Below are 19842 nucleotides of genomic sequence, written 5' to 3' on the forward strand. Positions count from 1 at the left end.
CATTGAAAATAGCTCTCTTCACCACACAAGTTGCACGTTTTCAGAAACTTCGTTCTATATACAACCAGACCTGGCTTCAGATGGTATAGTATTTGTTGTCTTTCAAATACTTTAGCTGCACTTGTCTGGCTAAATGGAATAGTCCCAAAAGTACAAACCCCATCAATTTGGCATTCCTGGCATGATCAATCAAATGCCCAAATATTTTAAAGAAAACGAGTAAACTGTTTGATTCTAGAGCTGCACACAACACTTCTGTTAGAATAAACAGAATAAGAATAACTGGGCCCAAAATCTTTCTTCTCGTGCAGGTGGCGTCTTTTCTTTTTTTCCTCTCTTCAAGCGAGGAGTGTTTGTATGGAGGTCACTGAGACTGTTGAATTTGGTTAACAAAAAATGTAATTGCTTATTTGCTTAATGTGGCTTATTTGATTGAATAGAAGTTTCATAATGATTAGGTTGTGACCAGTGTACTAATTATACAGTGCATTCGGGAAAGTATTCAGACCCCTTGACCTTTTCCACATTTTGTTAAGTTACAGCCTTATTCTAAAATTGATTGAATTGTTTTTTCCCCCTCATCAATCTACACACAATACGCCATAATAACAAAGCAAAAACATGTTTGTTAGACATTTTTGTTGTTGTATTACAAATAAAAAACTAATATCACATTTACATAACCATTCAGACCCTTTACTCAGTATCAATCAATCAATCAGTACTTTGTTGAAGCACCCTTGCAAGCGATTACAGCCTACAGTCTTCTTGGGTATGACACCAAAAGCTTGGCACACCTGTATTTGGAGAGTTTGTCCCATTCTTCTCTGCAAATTCTCTCAAGCTCTGTGAGGTTGGATGGGGAGCGTCGCTGCACATCCTTTTTCAGGTCTCTTCGGAGATGTTCAACCGGGTTCAAGTCCGGGCTCTGGTTAGGCGACTCAAGGACATTCAGAGACTTGTCCCGAAGCCACTCTTGCGTGTCTTGGCTGTGTGCTTAGGGTCATTGTCCTGTTGGAAGGTGAACCTTCACCAGAGTCTGAGGTCTTGAGCATTCTGGAACAGGTTTTCATCAAGGATCTCTCTCTCTTTCGGCAAACTCCAAGCGGGCTGCCATGTGCCTTTTTCTGAGGAGTGGCTTCCATCTGGCAACTCTACCATAAAGGCCTGATTGGTGGAGTGCTGCAGAGATGGTTGTCCTACTGGATGGTTCTACCATCTCCACAGAGGTTCTCCCATCTCCACAGAGGAACTCTGGAGCTCTGTCAGAGTGACCATCGGGTTCTTGGTCACCTCCCTGACCAAAGCCCTTCTCCCCTGATTGCTCAGTTTGGCCAGGTGGACAGCTCTAGGAGGAGCCTTGGTGGTTCCAAACTTCTCAATTTAAGAATGATGGAGGCCACTGTGTTCTTGGGGACCTTCAATGCTGCAGAAATGGTTTTGGTACATTTCCCCAGATCTGTGTCTCAACACAATCCTGTCTCGGAGCTCTACAGACAATTCCTTCGACCTCATGGCTTGGTTTTTGCTCTGATATGCACTGTCAACTGCGGGGCCTTATATAGACAGGTGTGTGCCTTTCCAAATCATGTCCAATCAATAGAATATTTCACAGGTGGATTCTAATCAAGTTGTAGAAACATCTCAAGGATGATCAATGGAAACAAGAAGCACCTGAGCTCAATTTTGCATCTAATAGCAAAGGGTCTGAATACTTATGTAAATACGTTATTTCTGTTTTTTTTTATTATAAATCTGCAAAACGTTTTAACTTGTTTTTGGTTTGTCATTATTGGGTATTGTGGGTAGATAGATGCAGAAAACAATTAATTTAATCAATTTTAGAATAAGACTGTAATATAACAAAATATGGAAAAGGGTAAGGGATCTGAATGCTTTCTGAATGCACTGCAAGTATGACATGTGACATCCCGGCAACTTTGAGAAAAAACACTTTTTATCAGTGTTTTGCCTGGTCATCACGAGTTACCAAAAAGAAAACTCTACCTAATTCTACAGTTTCTCTTTTATTTTTATTTTTTTATTTTACCTTTATTTAACCAGGCAAGTCAGTTAAGAACATATTCTTATTTTCAATGACGGCCTGGGAACAGTGGGTTAACTGCCTGTTCAGGGGCAGATTTGTACCTTGTCAGCTCGGGGGTTTGAACTCGCAACCTTACGGTTACTAGTCCAACACTCTAACCACTAGGCTACGCTGCCACCCCTTATTAAAATGAGATTTTAAACCTAACCCCAACCACACTGCTAACCGTATGCCTAACCCTATTTAACATTTTTTTTCATGAATTATTACAATACAGACAATTTTGACGTTGTGCCTGTTGTTCACACGCATTTCTGCCCTCTCATTGGCTCGAAGGGTCCAAACTGATCTTGCCTCCTCCCTACTGCCTTCCATTTTTTAATACACCTATTCAGTGTTAGAGCGGCCATTTGAGTATCTGGTCAATATAATGGATAATCTGTGGCATAAATCAACCTTTCTTGACCCTGAAAGAATCCATACTATACCTGGCAAAACAACCAGATGTACAGTCATTGCCAAAAGTTTTGAGAATGACACAAATATTAATTTCACAAAGTATGCTGCCTCAGTTTGTATGCATATTTGCATATACTCCAGAATGTTATGAAGAGTGATCAGATGAATTGCAATTAATTGCAAAGTCCCTCTTTGCCATGTAAATGAACTGAATCCCCAAAAACATTTCCACTGCATTTCAGCCTTGCCACAAAAGGACCAGCTGACATCATGTCAGTGATTCTCTCGTTAATTAACACAGTGAGTGTTGACGAGGACAAGGCTGGAGATCACTCTGTCATGCTGATTGAGTTCTAATAACAGACTGGAAGCTTCAAAAGGAGGGTGTTGCTTGGAATCATTGTTCTTCCTCTGTCAACAATGGTTACCTGCAAGGAAACACGTGCCGTCTTCATTGCTTTGCACAAAAATGATATTGCTGCCAGTAAGATTGCACCTAAATCAACCATTTATCGGATCATCAAGAACTTCAAGGAGAGCGGTTCAATTGTTGTGAAGAAGGCTTCAGGGCACCCAAGGAAGTCCAGCAAGTGCCAGGACCGTCTCCTAAAGTTGATTCAGCTGCGGGATCGGGGCACCACCAGTACAGAGTTTGCTCAGGAATGGCAGCAGGCAGGTGTGAGTGCATCTGCACGCACAGTGAGGTGAAGACTTTTGGAGGATGCCCTGGTGTCAAGAAAGGCAGCAAAGAAGCCACTTCTCTCCAGGAAAAACATCAGGGACAGACTGATATTCTGAAAAGGTACAGGGATTGGACTACTGAGGACGGGGGTAAAGTAATTTTCCCTGATGAATCCCCTTTCCGATTGTTTGGGGCATCTGTAAAAAAGCTTGTCCGGAGAAGACATGGTGAGCGCTACCATCAGTCCTGTGTCATGACAACAGTAAAGCATCCTGAGGCCATTCATTTGTGGGGATGCTTCTCAGCCAAGGGAGTGGGCTCACTCACAATTTTGCCTAAGAACACAGCCATGAATAAAGAATGGTAAAAACACATCCTCCGAGAGCAACTTCTCCCAACCATCCAGGAACAGTTTGGTGACGAACAATGCCTTTTCCAGCATGATGGAGCACCTTGCCATAAGGCAAAAGTGATAACTAAGTGGCTCGGGGAACAAAACATTTATATTTTGGGTCCATGGCCAGGAAACTCCTCAGACCTTAATCCCATTGAGATCTTGTGGTTAATCCTCAAGACAAACAAAAACCCACAAATTCTGACAAACTCCAAGCATTGATTATGCAAGAATGGGCTGCCATCAGTCAGGCTGTGGCCCAGAAGTTAATTGACAACATGCCAGGGAGGATTGTAGAGGTTTTGAAAAAGAAGGGTTAACACTGCAAATATTTACTCGTTGCATTAACTTCATGTAATTGTCAATGAAAGCCTTTGACACTTATGAAAGTGTCACGACTTCTACCGAAGGTAACTCCTCTCCCTGTTCGGGCGGCGCTCGGCGGTGCCGGTTTACTAGCCGCCACCATCCCTTTTTCCTTTTCTGGTTGTTTTGTCTGTGTTCCTTTTCACACCTGGTTTCATTTGAGTTTACTTCTGTGTGTATATAGGGCACCTGTTGCCTGCCTTAGCTCGATTATCTTTGATGATTATTGTTTTGGACTATATGTTTAAACACGCTTCTCAAAATTCCCTGCTCTCCTGCGCCTGGCTCCTACACCTCTCACCGATACGCACCTTATCACAGAAAGGCTTGTCTTTATACTTATACAGTATTCCATAGTAACATCTGACAAAAAGATCTAAAGACACTGAAGCAGCAAACTTTGTGGAAATTAATATGTGTCATTCTCAAAACTTTTGGCCACGACTCTACAGTTGAAGTCGGAAGTTTACATACACTTAGGTTGGAGTCATTAAAACTCGTTTTTCAACTACTCCACAAATTGATAACAATCTATAGTTTGGCAAGTCGGTTAGGACATCTACCTTGTGCATGACACAAGTAATTTTTCCAACAATTGTTTAAAGACAGATTATTTCACTTATAATTCACTGTATCACAATTCCAGTGGATCAGAAGTATACATACACTGAGTTGACTGTGCCTTTAAACAGCTTGTAAAATTCCAGAAAATTACATAATTGCTTTAGATGCTTCTGCTAGGCTAATTGACATCATTTGAGTCAATTGGAGATGCACCTGTTGATGTATTTCAAGGCCTACCTTCAAACTCAGTGCCTCTTTGCTTGACATCATGGGAAAATCAAAAGAAATCAGCCAAGACCTCCGCAAGCCTGGTTCATTCTTGGGAGCAATTTCCAAATGACTGAAGGTACCACGTTCATCTGTACAAACAATAGTACGCAAGCATAACACCATGGGATCACGCTGCTGTCATACCGCTCAGGAAGGAGATGAGTTCTGTCTCCTAGAGATGAATGTACTTTGGTGCGAAAAGTGCAAATCAATCGCAGAAGAAGAGCAAAGGACCTTGTGAAAATGCCTGAGAACTGGTACAAAGTATCTATATCCACAGTCAAACGAGTCCTATGTCGACATAAACTGAAAGGCCGCTCAGCAAGGAAGAAGCCACTGCTCCAAAACTGCCATAAAAAAGCCAAACTACAGTTTACAACTGCACATGGGGACAAAGATCATACTTTTTGGAAAAATGTCCTCTGGTCTGATGAAACAAAAATAGAACTGTTTGGCCATAATGACCATCGTTATGTTTGGAGGAAAAAGGGGGGTGCTTGCAAGCCGAAGAACACAATCCCAACCGTGAAGCACAGGTGTGGCAGAATCATGTTGTGGGTGTGCTTTGCTGCAGGAGGGACTGGTGCACTTCACAAAATAGATGGCATCATGAGAGAGGAAAAAGATGATATATTGAAGCAACATCTCAAGACATCAATCAGGAAGTTAAAGCTTGGTCGCATATGGGTCTTCCAAATGGACAATGACCCCAAGAATACTTCCAAAGTTGTGGCAAAATGGCTTAAGGACAACAAAGTCAAGCTATTGGAGTGGCCATCACAAAGCCCTGACCTCAATCCTATAGAAAATGTGTGGGCAGAACTGAAAAAGCGTGTGCGAGCAAGGAGGCCTACAAACCTGGCTCAATTACACCAGCTCTGTCAGGAGGAATGTGCCAGAAAAGCTTGTGGAAGGCTATCCGAAACGTTTGACCCAAGTTTAATAATTTAAAGGCAATGCTACCGAATACTAATTGAGTGTATGTAAACTTCTGACCCCCTGGGAATGTGATGAAAGAAATAAAAGCTGAAATAAATAATTCTCTCTACTATAATTCTGACATTTCACATTCTTAAAATAAAGTGGTGATCCTAACTGACCTAAGACAGGGAATTTTTACTAGGATTAAATGTCAGGAATTGTGAAAAACTGAGTTGAAATGTGTTTGGCTAAGGTGTATGTAAACTTCCGACTTCAACTGTATGTGGACAAAAACAATACCTCAACTGCCACAAGCAATTCCCTACCCTGAAACAACCTAGGCGTTAACGCCAAATGTAAAGCATCCAAGAAAGAGTCATTATTCTTAACAAATCCTGCTTGATTAAATTATTCTGCTGGATGTGGTCGTGAGGCGGGCTTGCGTAAATTAGACAGGGTGAGGGACTTAAGACTGAGGAGCTGGGAGACCACTTCATTACTGGAGGACGAGCTGCTCCATTTCTCACACACATTCGGTCTCTATTTATCTCTCCTTCCTTGTCCTCTCTTTCTTTATAATCACTCTCATTACTTATACGCGGTCGTCTATCTCCTCTTTCTCTTGCATGTCTCTCTTCCATCCCCCTCTCTCTCTTTGCCTGTCTCTCTCTCTCTCTTTCTTTTTCCTTTCCCCCTCGTGCCCTTTTTCTCCGTCTCTCATATGGTCTCGCTTTCCATCTCGCCCCTCTCCCGTTCCCTCTCCTGTCCTCTCTGAGTAGATGTGGATGATGTCGATGGGGTGTGGATGTCCTCTGAGTGTCATCTGTCAGTGTTGATTTGTGGCTGCCCCGTGGAGAGGATTAATGAGGGTTGGGATGGGTGAGGGTTGCCAGATCTGTAGGATAATTTCTGGTTAATGAAAGCCACATGTCAAACAGACTATTAACAATACATTGAAAAGGGTCTGAAAAACTGGATTTTATATAGCAGTATTAAACCTGCCAATCTTAATCACTATCCTATATACATGGATTGTGTTGGTAAGATGCTTTTGTTTCACATAAGTGAAATGCAAAGTGCCCTAAGTATTCTGTAACCAATCAATACATCGACTAGGATATAAAACCTAACAATCTAAATGTCTACTTATCTTATCTTGAATAATCTCACGTTCGCTCTTCGAAGGGGAAGGCTGGGTCAAAGCTACTATCAATCTTATATACAGGGATTTGTATGATTTAATATGCATTATCTTTACATACTGCAAAGTGCCCTGCCTAAATAATTTACAACCACAAACTGTACCCGGCTCGATGTACATAATACATCTCTTCTAGGGGTGAAGGTGAACAAGGACTGACTTTGTGTTAGTAAGTCATTTTATATTTGCTTCTTACCAGGGAATATTAGCAGGTTGACTAAGCTCTCCGACATCGTTAAAATGTTTAGCTCAGTGGAACATTTCCATTCCGTCAAATCCATTTCTCTTGTGTCGAGGAAGCATCTCAGGCAGAGTTAGATTCTAGGTGGTGAAAGAAATGCAGCAGCAGGCCCATGTTGTTTACACACTACGTCCAGCACGTTGATGACGAGCGATGGCGGGCCTTGCATACGGCACACAGAAGCAATAACTGCCTCCCGTGTTTTGGCACATGCCACGTAGGCCTCACATCTCCAGCGGCAACAGATGGTCCCCTTTATTAGAGCCCACAAAAATGTCAGGAGCGTTTGCCAGGCTAATCGGACCAGCAATCTTTCTATCCATGTCATTCTCTACTGTATCAGCCGTTATAAATCAGGTAGGGTTAGACCCATCGCTCCTCTGTGTGTGTGTGTGTGTGTGTGTGTGTGTGTGTGTGTGTGTGTGTGTGTGTGTGTGTGTGTGTGTGTGTGTGTGTGTGTGTGTGTGTGTGTGTGCTGTGCCATTTAGCGAGGCATCCCCCCGGAGCCGCGCTTCAGTGGTCCTTCAGCCAAACAACATGCTCCGTCTGTTGCGTAGCTGCGCCGGTGTCCAGGTGCATCATCCTGTCTGAGTATTAGGCCTAAACACTGACCCCCTCAGGTAGATTCCTCTTCAGCTATGTCTGGTCAAACTGCCCATCTAAGTTGGCTTTCACACATGGTTCCATTGGAGGTCATGTTAGATTCAGGGTGTGTTTAGGGCTGTGGTGGTCACAAAATGTCATCAGCCAGTGACTGTGGAGCCAATAACTTCCGGTCTCACGGTAATTGACCGTTAGTTAACATAAACACATTTATCATCTTCTGGCTTCCACACACATCCTACAAGCCACTGATGCAGACCTTTGGAACATCTACATTTTAAAAAGTCTAATTAATTAATGTAATATAGCCTACACATTCATAATAAATCCATTATTTATTTTAGACAGGTATAAAGAAGCATGATGTGAAGAGAATGTAGTCTATTTCAGAAGAACAGAATAACATACTCTGAGGTGTGCTTATGTTAGGTCCTGATCTGGCTATGCCAAATGGCTGTGGGCTACACTAGTTCCATTTTGCAGATAAGATTTGCTTAGAATTTCATGGCATTATTTTGTAGTATGAAGAATACAATTGAATAAAATAGAAAGGATATTTTATCCCAATGATTTGAGGGAGTGCGCACATGCGGCTATTCTGTGTTGAGTGGTTCACAACGAAATAGGTATTCCTATATGCTTAATTTAGTGTTATTTGCGTAACTTTAGTCATGATACAAACGTTGGGCTATATGTTTTGATTTTCAATACATTCTAAGGCTGCATGACGCGATTCTAATGATGATTTGAAAAAAAGTTGCACGAAAGGCATGAGCTCTTATTTTTTGGACAGGCTGTACACACTTCATCAGTCTCTCATTCACAATTTGACAAGCACTTGGTAATGCCTCGAATTTCCCGACAGCATCCCCTTTGTGTGGCCGTAATGCCCTAAAAAATCCATGCCTTTGTGGCCAGTGGCTGTTGTGCCTTTGGGCTTAATATAATAATAATAATAATAATAATAATAATAACCTTCTACCTGCGTGGCGTTTGCACCTCTCACTCACGTGGCTCTCCATCGCGTGATCGGGTCTTTCTCACAGGCTACAAGTGAAAACGGAGACATCCTGGAAATAACTGCGCACGTCCTTATCCAATTCCGGGGCAAATATTGAAGACATTGGAAGAACTGTCCACATGTACTTTTAGTCAGTCAACAAGACTAAAAGTAAATGTGTACTTCATTCCCATACTGACTTCCATGGACCATCTAAGGTGGGTATCTGTCAAACCTTGATCATTTGAAAGGGGTTGTTTGTTTTGTTTGAACAGGTGTGATAGCATTTTCATGCCAAAATGAGAAGAAAGAAAAGGCAACCTAGTTTGCCAATACAAAAAGGTGTTAGATTACCAGCTGGTGTGAAAGTAATTCACACCAATTCAGAGAAGTTGGCCAATATCACATCATTTTGCCCCAGTGCACAAGGCATCGGGTTACCTTTTGACCAATTATAAACCTGTGAGATAGTGGCAAATAAACAATTCCATAGAATCAGATGCGTCGATAAAATCAAATCCAGGCAAGTTTATAAAAAAGTAAATACAGTGCATTCAGAAAGTATTCAGACCCCTTCATTTTTCACTTTGTTACGTTACAGTCTTATTCTAAAATTGATTAAATATGTTTTTTCCTCATCAAACAATACCCCATAAGTACAAAGCAAAAATAAGTTTAGAAATTTCTGCAAATGTATATATGTACAAAAATGAAATATAACATTTACATAAGTATTCAGACCCTTTACTCAGTACTTTGTTGAAGCACCTTTGGCAGTGATTACAGCCTCGAGTCTTCTTGGGTATGACGCTACAAGCTGGGCACACCTGTATTTGGGGAGTTTCTCTCATTCTTCTCTGCAGATTCTATCAAGCTCTGTCAGGTTGGATGGGGAGGCGTCACAGCACAGCTATTTTCTGGTCTCTCCAAAAATGTTAGATCATGTTCAAGTCTGAACTCTGGCTGGGCCACTCAAGGACATTCAGAGACTTGTCCCGAAGCCACTCCTACGTTGTCTTGGATGTGTGCTCAGTGTCGTTGTCCTGTTGGAAGGTGAACCTTCGCCCCAGTCTGAGCTCCTGAGTGCTCTGAAGTAGGTTTTCATCAAAGATCTCTGTACTTCGCTCCGTTCATCTTTCCCTCGATTCTGACTAGTCTCCCAGTTCCCACAGCATGATGCTGCCACCACCATGCTTCACCGTAGAGATGGTGCCATGTTTCCTCCAGACGTGTCGCTTGGTATTCAGGTCAAAGAGTTCAAACTTGGTTTCATCAGACCAGAGAATCTTGTTTCTCATGGTCTGAGAGTCCTTTAGGTGTCATGTGCCTTTTCCTGAAGAGTGGCTTCCGTCTGGCCACTCTACCATAAAGGCCTGATTGGTGGTGCTGCAGAGATGGTTGTCCTTCTGGAAGGTTCTCCCATCTCCACAGAGGAACTCTAGAGCTCTGTCAGAGTGACCATCTAGTTATTGGTCACCTCCCTGACTAAGGGCCTTCCCTCCCTGATTGCTCAGTTTGACCGGGCGTCCAGCTCTAGGAAGAGTCTTGGTGGTTCCAGACTTCTTCCATTTAAGAATGATGAAGGCCACTGTTTTCTTGGGGACCTTCAATGCCGCAGACATTTTTTGGTACCCTTCCCCAGATCTGTGCCTCAACACAATCCTGTCTCGGAGCTCTACGGACAATTACTTCGACCTCGTGGCTTGGTTTTTGCTCTGACATGCACTGTTAACTGTGGGACCTTATGTAGATAGGTGGGTGCATTTCTAAATCATGTACAATCAATTGAATTTACCACAAGTGCAGTTCAATCAAGTTGTAGAAACATCTCAAGGATGATCAATGGAAACATGATGCACCTGAGCAAAATGTCTCAAAGCAAATGGTCTGAATACTTATGTAAATAAGGTATTTTGGTTTTTATGTTTAATAAACTTGTTAAAGTGCCTAAAAACCTGTTTGTGCTTTGTCATTATGGGGTATTGTGTGTGAATTTATAAGGAAACACCTTAATTTAATCCATTTTACAATAAGGCTGTAACGTAACAAAATATGGAAAGAGTGAAGGGGTCTGAATACTTTTCCCAAATGACCTGTATATGTCCGTTCTTGAAGTCCTGTCTTGTAAATCGTCTAGAGCAATTGCACGCCTTTTTTCTCATACGAGTCCAGTGATGTCAGTTAGATGCTTAGGTAAAAAGCTTAGCCTGCGAATTTGATCAACATTCAGATGTGTGGCTGCTGTGTATCTGGGAGTATTAGACATCTACACATCATTAGTCCACATGCATTAAATGTACCCTGTCAGATGCACATACATACACAGTAAGTAAGTATTTGGCGCACGTGACAAATAAACTTTGATTTAATATGACATGAATTCGAACATATGGTTATTGTGTGATTTACAAAAGATTGAATCATACTCTGCCACTTTTATGTATTTGAATGTGGTGTGTGAGAGAGACAGACGGAGTGTTTCTGTGTGTTTGAGAGCAGGTGAAAGAGAGCGAGAGGGAATAGGAGAGAGCAACAATCTGGTGGTCACACTGACAGTTCCAATGTGCGCCAGAGGAAAATATACGACACAGGAGGGCAGGTGATCGCTCCTGTCACGCCCACCTGTTCCTGCGCTCTGGCGCAGATTCTGCCCGTACCCATGGAAACTATCTCCTCAGCTCAGCCATGCTTGCGGATTCTCCTCTCCGTCAAACTTTCATCCTGGCACATCAGGAGGAGAATTTTAAAAATGGACCGTCTATCCAAATACCTTGAAGGGTAAACTCTCAAATCCAGCTAAGCTGAGGTTTAGACATAGTGAGCATTACAAAGTAGCTCTGTGCTTTCATTCACACTCCATTTGCTTTTCTCCAGTTCTCTGTCTTGGCTATCTTGGTCTTTTTCTTTCTTTCTCCGAGACAGCCCTCATTGGCCAGGCCTCCGCCATCTCTTTATGTCTTTATTTCTCACACTCATTTATATGTTTTGAACGGATAGTTTTTGCAACTTTGTTTGTATAGCCCCAGGGCAGGTAATATTTCAACTAAATTATTACCATTGGTCGAACATTTTACTTGGATGGGAAGATAAACAGCCAGAACTAAATCATTTGGAATGTGATTAAAGAAATACATTGCATATTTCCCTGGGAGCAAGATAGGACAAACTGTTTTCTCATTTCCCCTCGGGCTGGCTGTGTTTGACAAGCTGCCACATTCTGGCTCACTCTGTCTCCCCTTCTGGTGAGATTTATGACTCTACGGCAAATTAACGTTCTGATCCAAATACTCTTTACCGGCATAACTGTGACAGGTGAACGCTGCCAGGGCAATTACAAGTAATAATGGAACAAAGAGGAGGCTGGTGGGAGGAAATATAGGAGGACGGCTCATTGTAATGGCTGGAACGGAATCAATGGAACGTTACCCAACACATCAAACAACGTGTTTGACACCATTCCATTGATTCCATTTCAGCCACTACAATGAGCCCGTCCCTCCCATAGTTCCTCCCACCAGCCTCATCTGATGGAACAGCATTACAAAAGCTCTCCCAGCTAGCACATTTCTTTCCTTGCAAATTGTGGGAACGTATGTTTTTGGTTTAACATTGGTTGTGGGAACAAAGCCACATGTTTCCTGACTGGTAAAACTTTTTTTTTTTATGTTCTGAGAACAGAAGTGAACATTTTGCCTGTTCTGGGGATATTTATTTTTACGTTACAGGTAGGTTCTGAGAACTTTTTCTCTGGCTCCTTGAAAGTTTTCCTCTAAGGTTTTCTAAATGCTCTGAGAAATGGGAGTTTTTTTAGTAACTTTTTTGTTTTGTTTTACACCAAGCACAGATAGGACACATGGAAATTAATTTCCTTAGGCAGTAAATCATGCAAACACATTTATTTTTTGCTGTGACATGGCATCAGTGAGATTTCAACCTATAATCTTCTTAAAATCAGGTGTGGCCAATTAGTGTGTGCAGCCAACACACCTGGACACACTTAACAAGATATAAATAGTTGTGTTGATGCTGAGAAGGGAATGTATATGTTTTTAAATAACATTCTTAGAATGTTCTCTGAATTTTACTAAACTTTTCTGTTTTTTTATGGAAAGTTCTTAATGTTCTCGGAACAATTTGAGAACATTACTTGAAATAGAATCATGATGAAACCTGTTGGAAACGTTATGCCGAAGTACTGAAATTCTCACAGAAGAACATTATTTCTTAACGTTCTCTGAACTATTTGAAAACATTTTCAATGTCAAACCAGTTGAAGATTATTCCTAGAACATTACCAAAATTGAAATTAAAATAGAACTATGATTGAACTTTTAGGAAACATTATGTTAAAGTCATGAAATACCAAGAAAATAATGTATTTTTGTCAGGTTCTTTAAAATGTGTTGAATGTTCCGAAGTCAAGTAACTATCCTCCACCATTCCCAGAAAGTTGGGTTGTATGTAGAAAATGTTTTTAAAAACATAGGACAACCAGGCTTTTACCATGCTCTAAGAAACATATGGTTCTCAGAACATTATATGCTAGCTGGGCTCTCTTTCTATGTTTAAATGTCTTTCTAACAGTATTGCTCTTAATCTCTCTCTCTCCCCTTCTCTTGTCTTCCAGTCTAACAAACCGACACAATCCCCAGCTGTGATTTGCTAAATGCTGCTGGGGGGTAAACACGACGGAAGAGACAGCCACAGCACCACCAAGTAATCCCACACTGGAAGTCTCCACGCTGTTTGAATTAGGGGAGCTCTCCGCCTCCACTGCAACTCAAAGCGCCAGAGAAACCAGGCTTATTTTTCTTCCTTTTAAATGGGACTTAATGGGACTGCTGGCTCTGATATAGAGCGCTGCTTGCAAATCACTTCATCAAAAGACGTTGTTTCCTTTTACCATCAGGCTTATATCATTCCAGAGGCCCTGGGGCTTGGACAGGCTACAACCGGGAAAAACACAACAGGAAAACAACAATGGGATATTGTCCGCAGGGCTAGCATATTGATATAATTATTCATTTTAAACTGTTGATTCTGACCAATTAAGAGTGGTTCCCATTGGTTTCCGAACCTCTTGAAGCGGTGATTGGTGGAGGGATTCTGAGGGGACACTGATGGTACGGTCTTAATTTGACCAACCACGAAAAGTTTAGGCTCCTGGTGAGGGAGGGTGAGTGCAGCGAAGATCATGCAACAATGGACTGGGATAAAGCAGAGGAGCCAGCCATCCCTCTTCTCTCTCCTTCTCTCTCCCACCCACCATCACTCCGCCCCCAGCCTGGTCAGCTTAGCCTGCGAATTGATTCCCGGTTGCTTGGGAGACAAACGACTGTTTGACACAGTCAATAAACTCAGATGGTGGTCATATGGGGCCGATCCCCAAAATAGCCTTATAAAACAGTGGCCAAGAAGAACAAAAAGTCAGGACAAATTATGTTTCGCAGGAAATACCTTTGTGTCAGAAATGTCCTAAGCAGTTTCCCTTATAAAGTCAAAGAGGGGCCACTGGCTTCACCTCTTGCTTAAGTTTGGGACTTTTAATTAAGAATGTTGTCGTACCCATGTGGGAACTGGGGGAGTGGAATACAGGAAACGGGCTGGGGCTGGGCACGGTGTGAGGAGGGAGGTGGTTCCCAACAGGGCAGTTATACCACCTACTAGAATGTAACATTCAAGTTCACATAATGTCCTCTGTCTCAGAAACTACGAGCCACACTTCCATACTATCACATTTCCACATTTACATCTGTGCAGCCAGTCAAATAAAATGAGAGGCCATGTTAGTATATGACCAAATAGAGGAAGTCAAAACTAAAAATCTATGGATAACGATGAGTTCTGATCATTCAGTGCGCTTTCAAGTACCTTCTTCAGCGTGTCCCGAGGCTAAGAAGAAAAAGTAATGGAGCCACAAAGTACTGGCACCAGAAATGCATGTCTGCATGTGTCAAAGAAAACAGACAACACATTCTCCATTACAATTAAACTAGCACCGATCAAGCATTCCCATTGACACATTCCTTTCAATCAATACATGGACGCCTCGCCCAACTAAAGACAGTTACTTTCTGGGTTAATTCCAAAATCAATAATGATATGGTGTGAGAAAATGCAAATGACAGCGCATGTCAACACCTGAACTCGCCAATTATCGAATTAAAGCGACATCCATTAACTGCACTCTCAAACTTCATATTGGAGATATTGATTGCTTGGTGGCGGTTCAGTTAAGGGTGCTAGCCAGGGAGCACTTAATTAGTTACAGATTTGAAATAACAATGAAGTGCTCGAGTACCTAATAAGGTTATCTGTATGCCAAGTGGAGTTGCCTCTGTTGAAGTTTCCCGCAACTTAGAGTGTGTGTGTGTGTGTGCATGTGAGAGAGTTTTCAGGAACATGTTCTGTCAGCATTTCCTAGACGCCTCTACTTATCTCCTAGACTTTAGCGCCTGTGGAGGCACCTTTAATGGTCTCGGCAGCAGCAAGGCGATGCCAGCTGAACTTTCTGCACATCTGAGCAGAAACAGCGAGGCTCCTCACACCTGCAGATACAGTCCCAGACGCATCATCTCTTTATGGGAAGAAATGTGGTAGGTTGTGGTGTCAGAATGTACATAGGGTGTTCCCCTGCTGCCATGTGGATAGGACCACTGACACACACAGAGTTAAAGCGGAGGGGGTGGACTTGTTATGATTCATCCATAGCCCAACAAAGCAGAGAGCACTATTCTATTCCCACACTATATGATTCAATATTTGAACCCTTTCAACACCATTATATTTTAACACTTACCATCTCTCGGTCAGTAGGTCTACGCCCTCTTACTATTTGCAATCTCTCTCTCACTATCCTGTTTCCTCCATTGTACTGTATCTTTCACAGACCTTTCGCTTTGCTTGTGCACACCCTCTCTTTTTCACTCTCTCTAACTCCCTGCCATGATTTATTGTTCCCCATGCTGAAATCGGGGAGGGGACTGAGGACATGTCTCCGTCCGTTAGTATGTTAGTACGTTAGTGCATTAGTCACATGTGATACCTCAGACAGCACTGGCCCCGATTTTGACTAATTTGATGCGTAGAGATCCGGCATTTACAAAATGAGGCCGATTGGCCAGATGGTGGAGCTATGACAAGAGATTGAAAATGCAAACTTTGAAAGGTCACGCCCCTCACCCTGTTTGACCTAAAGTCATGAAATTCGGTACGAACGTCCCTCTCCTCACAAGGAAACAATGTGCCACAGGGACCCGTAAGGTCCGCCATGATGGAGTTTTAGCCATTTCTATTTCCTCTTTCTACATTGTCATGCTGTCTGTTAAATGTGCGTTAACAGAAGTCCGTTTTCTCTCCCTCAATGTGTTGTGTGTTAATTGACATTGTGGCAAGTTAACAACTTTTCTCGCTCTGCCAGTACCATGCATTAATACGCTTTTGGTCAAATTCTAGGTCTATCTGTTTATTGACTCACTAGGTCAATAAAACTACAGCTCAAATATTATCATTCAATCTACTGGATTTAAACTGCCCATGTGAACTTAGTCCTACATCTGGTAATTGAGACAATAAGTAAGTTGACAGGTTAATTTACAATAATGAAAAGAGTGGTTGCAAATGAAAACAGCATACACATGTGGTCTTGAAATAAGGACCAACTGGGATTGACTGCTCTCTCCAGATTACTGGAATAATGGAATCAAAATACCATTACTGCCAAACAGCAATTAGTCAGGCCACTTATTTTCACATTCTACACATATGGCTTTAATGTGCGGACATTAACGTTCAGGCAAAACTTCTGCAAGCTGAGTTTGTGACCGATTGGGAGCTATGTTCTCAGGTTTTTGATATAACCATGTCAACATGTATGTATCTGTAAGCAATTGTAAGAAGAAAAAAAACTTGATCAAGATGAGAACAAGGCTTAAACAGTCACCCAGATCAAGACAGAGGGTGCCCAGAATACTTTAGGGAGAAATAGGACAGAGGTCAGATGGACAGAGATTGGACTGGGAGCTCACCTCGGGCACTCTGGCTTATGTCACTGATGAGGTCATCATACTGGACGGGTCCAGTCTGCTCATTGAAGACCTTGTCTGCTGTGGTGATGTTGTCTAGCTGCAGCTGCGTGTACAGCCCCTCTGCCGTAAAGTAGTATGGCCGGTCATCATCTTTGTTGTCGCTGAACATGAGCATGGCGTGCCTGTGCCAGCCAAAATGGCGATGCAGGCGCACCCCAAACTCGCCCAGCTTCTTGTGTGTGGGGCCCGTGTTGGTGATGGAGGTGTACATGTTGAAGCCGATGGCCGCTGCCCCAGCCGTCACCATGGGAACGTCCCAGTGGGTGGTGAAGCGGCCCACAGGAGACGAAGCGTAGTCGCAGCCAGGCCCGATGAAGGCCCACGGGTCGTAGGAGAACTTGAGGTCCACGGCCACCAACGGCGCCACTGAGTCGGAGCAGACTCCATCTTTGCTTTCGCTGCTGTCGTAGACGATGCGGAGGCGGTGGCCCGGCAGCAGGGTGGGTTCGTCATTTACTCGCTCCAGAGCTCTGATCAGAGCGGGTCCCACGCGAGGCCAAGCCCACGGGTATTCAGTGTTGTGCAAAGGCAGGATAGCAGCCAGTGTCACATTCTGGGGCTGCGAAAGTCCATTGAACGACAGCTCGAGTTGGAGCGGTTCAGTCCTGAGGAGCGGGAAAACCAGAAACAGCAGAGGAACTCCCAGTCGTCCCTGCCACCACAGAGTTCTCGTCTTCTGCATTGCTGGGTTGGGCTCAGGCATCACCATCAACCACAGGGGGGCTGGCAGGAACAAACACACAGAGTGCATGAGGTGGCCTGTTAGTAATGATTTATAACATTATGACACCAGCCCCAACCCCCAGAGGTATTTGTGGCCTTCTAGTTTGAATGATTCTTCGATTCAGGTCAATTCTGTAGCAGGAATTTGAATAACCACTCGATGAGGCTATCAAAGTAGTGTTGAATTTATTCTACGTCAAATATCATGGAATTTGGATGGATGGAAGACTGAAAGAGTAAGGGGAAAATAGAATGAGGGGATAAGATAAGTATCATGATATTAACAGGTTCTAATCTACTTATTTGGTGTGTGTGGATAAGACACATGCTATGATAAAGTTTGGCATTTGACTGGTTTGTGAGTGAGGCTGGCTACTAGATCTGTCACTGTATACTTAACTTTGAATATCTTATCTAGTAATTGCATAAGTTACTTTCTTACTTGAGACACCAACAAATTAAGTATATCCCGTAGTCAAACTGTGATGTACTTGTGAGTGTGAAGCCAAAGCTAACCGAGCTGTCAGCAAAGTGCGTCCTCATCTTTGCAAAGAAATAGGCTACTCCAAGTGTTTTTTTTATTTTTTTTTATCAGATTACCTATGCAGGGATCATCAACTAGTTTCAGCCGCGGGCCAATCATTTTTTAGATGGTCAGGTCGGAACTTAATTAGAAATTATTTGTAGACTAAATACATTGACCGAAAGAAGCCCAAACACATATAACATTTGACGAAAATATAATCATTTCAAACCTTGCTTAAATGTGTATACGATCACATATATATTTTATTGAACCTTTATTTTATCAGGGAGTCATACTGAGACCAAGGTATATTTGACAGATGAGCCCTGAATTACAGAAAATACACACATAAAAATATAAATACAAAATACATGCAGAGAGAAAAATATGGTCATTAAAAAAAAAAAACACATTCACCAGTAAAAAGATCCTCAATCAGCTTTCTGATTTCTGAATATCTCTATATGGGTATACTTTGGAGCGGACAACCTCAATTAAAATAACTTGGAGCTGATTTGCTGTTATTTTAATAGTCGTTTATGTCCAGCAAATAAAAACATATAATAAAAATAAAACCTTTTTATGTAGTCTTTTTTTGCGCAGAAAACGTGGGGGTGGGGATAAATAAAATAACCCGCGGTCTGCCAAGTATTGCTTTAAACTTTACAGAATTAGCCAACATTGAATTAAAAGTACATTTTTACCTCAATATCGATGGTTATGTCTCGCCATTTTGTGTATCTCTTCCACAGATTGTCTCTGGACAGCCTATCGAGTTTCTTGGTAGAAGGTCTCCCGTTGACTCTCCCAGCAACTGTCCTGTCAATGGAAGATGCGAAGCTGTAAAGACATTGCGCCTCATGAGAGGGACATTTCGTTGCGCACCACTCGCACTAGAGTGCAAATCATTGATCTCCTAACTCCTTCAATTCAGGTTGAACTGTTGTCTTCTTGAATTGCCTACTTAAAAAAAAAAAACGCAGAAACCGTTTTATATAAGAGCTATCTTATGTGTGCCAGGAGCGTCTGCCAAGTAGGCTAGGCTATGAGCTAAATGGGCAACATTAGGTTGTAGGAAAACGTACTCTTAGCTCTGGCTGATATTTGGGATCATTAATAACACAATAGTTTGGTGAATATCTGCAGCAGGCGACTGACATATCTTAATGTCTATCACGTTCGTTATTTAGAATCTGAAGCCGCTGCTTCTTAGACTAAATTCCAACACATTGTTTTGCTGTTCCTGTGAAGGCTACGATTTTACTAGTCTCTTGTTGATTCCATTGAAGAAAAGGGCAAAAAGTCGATATCAGCTAAACATCCAAAGTTAATCGAAGACGTCCCATGAACCGAGCTTGTCATTCTTTGAGGTGCGTGCGGTGGTTTCCTCTCTCCGCACATCGCCAACATTAAACTCAACTCAATCACACAGCAGCACACAAGGATCGATCTCTCACTCGCGCTGATGAATACGCAAGCGCTGGGGAGCTCCGGTCACAAGGGTAACCGGTGTGTGTGTGCAGCAGTGTGATATATTTGCTTTTGTGCACAGGGTTGGGAAGGGGGAGGCATATACCATTACATTACCATGTGCCATCAATAACAAGACATGTGTGCTGAATGGTTGGATGGGGAGCTGTGTCATTGCAGGCTAATTTATGCCAAAACTAACCTAAACATGATGTTTGAGTGTGTGTGTGCATAAGGAAGTGTGTGTGTGTGTGTGTGTGTGTGTGTGTGTGTGTGTGTGTGTGTGTG

At 42.4% G+C, this 19842-nt stretch overlaps 1 pseudogene; it reads right to left on the reverse strand.

Annotated features, from left to right (window-relative positions):
• Positions 1-19596, reverse strand: part of LOC118399384 (atrial natriuretic peptide receptor 1-like) — a 114650-nt pseudogene extending 95054 nt beyond the window's left edge.
• Between the last annotated feature and the right edge of the window lie 246 nt (positions 19597-19842).

This window comes from Oncorhynchus keta, chromosome 20 (assembly GCF_023373465.1).
Source record: "Oncorhynchus keta strain PuntledgeMale-10-30-2019 chromosome 20, Oket_V2, whole genome shotgun sequence".
NCBI classification, from domain to species: Eukaryota; Metazoa; Chordata; class Actinopteri; order Salmoniformes; family Salmonidae; genus Oncorhynchus; species Oncorhynchus keta.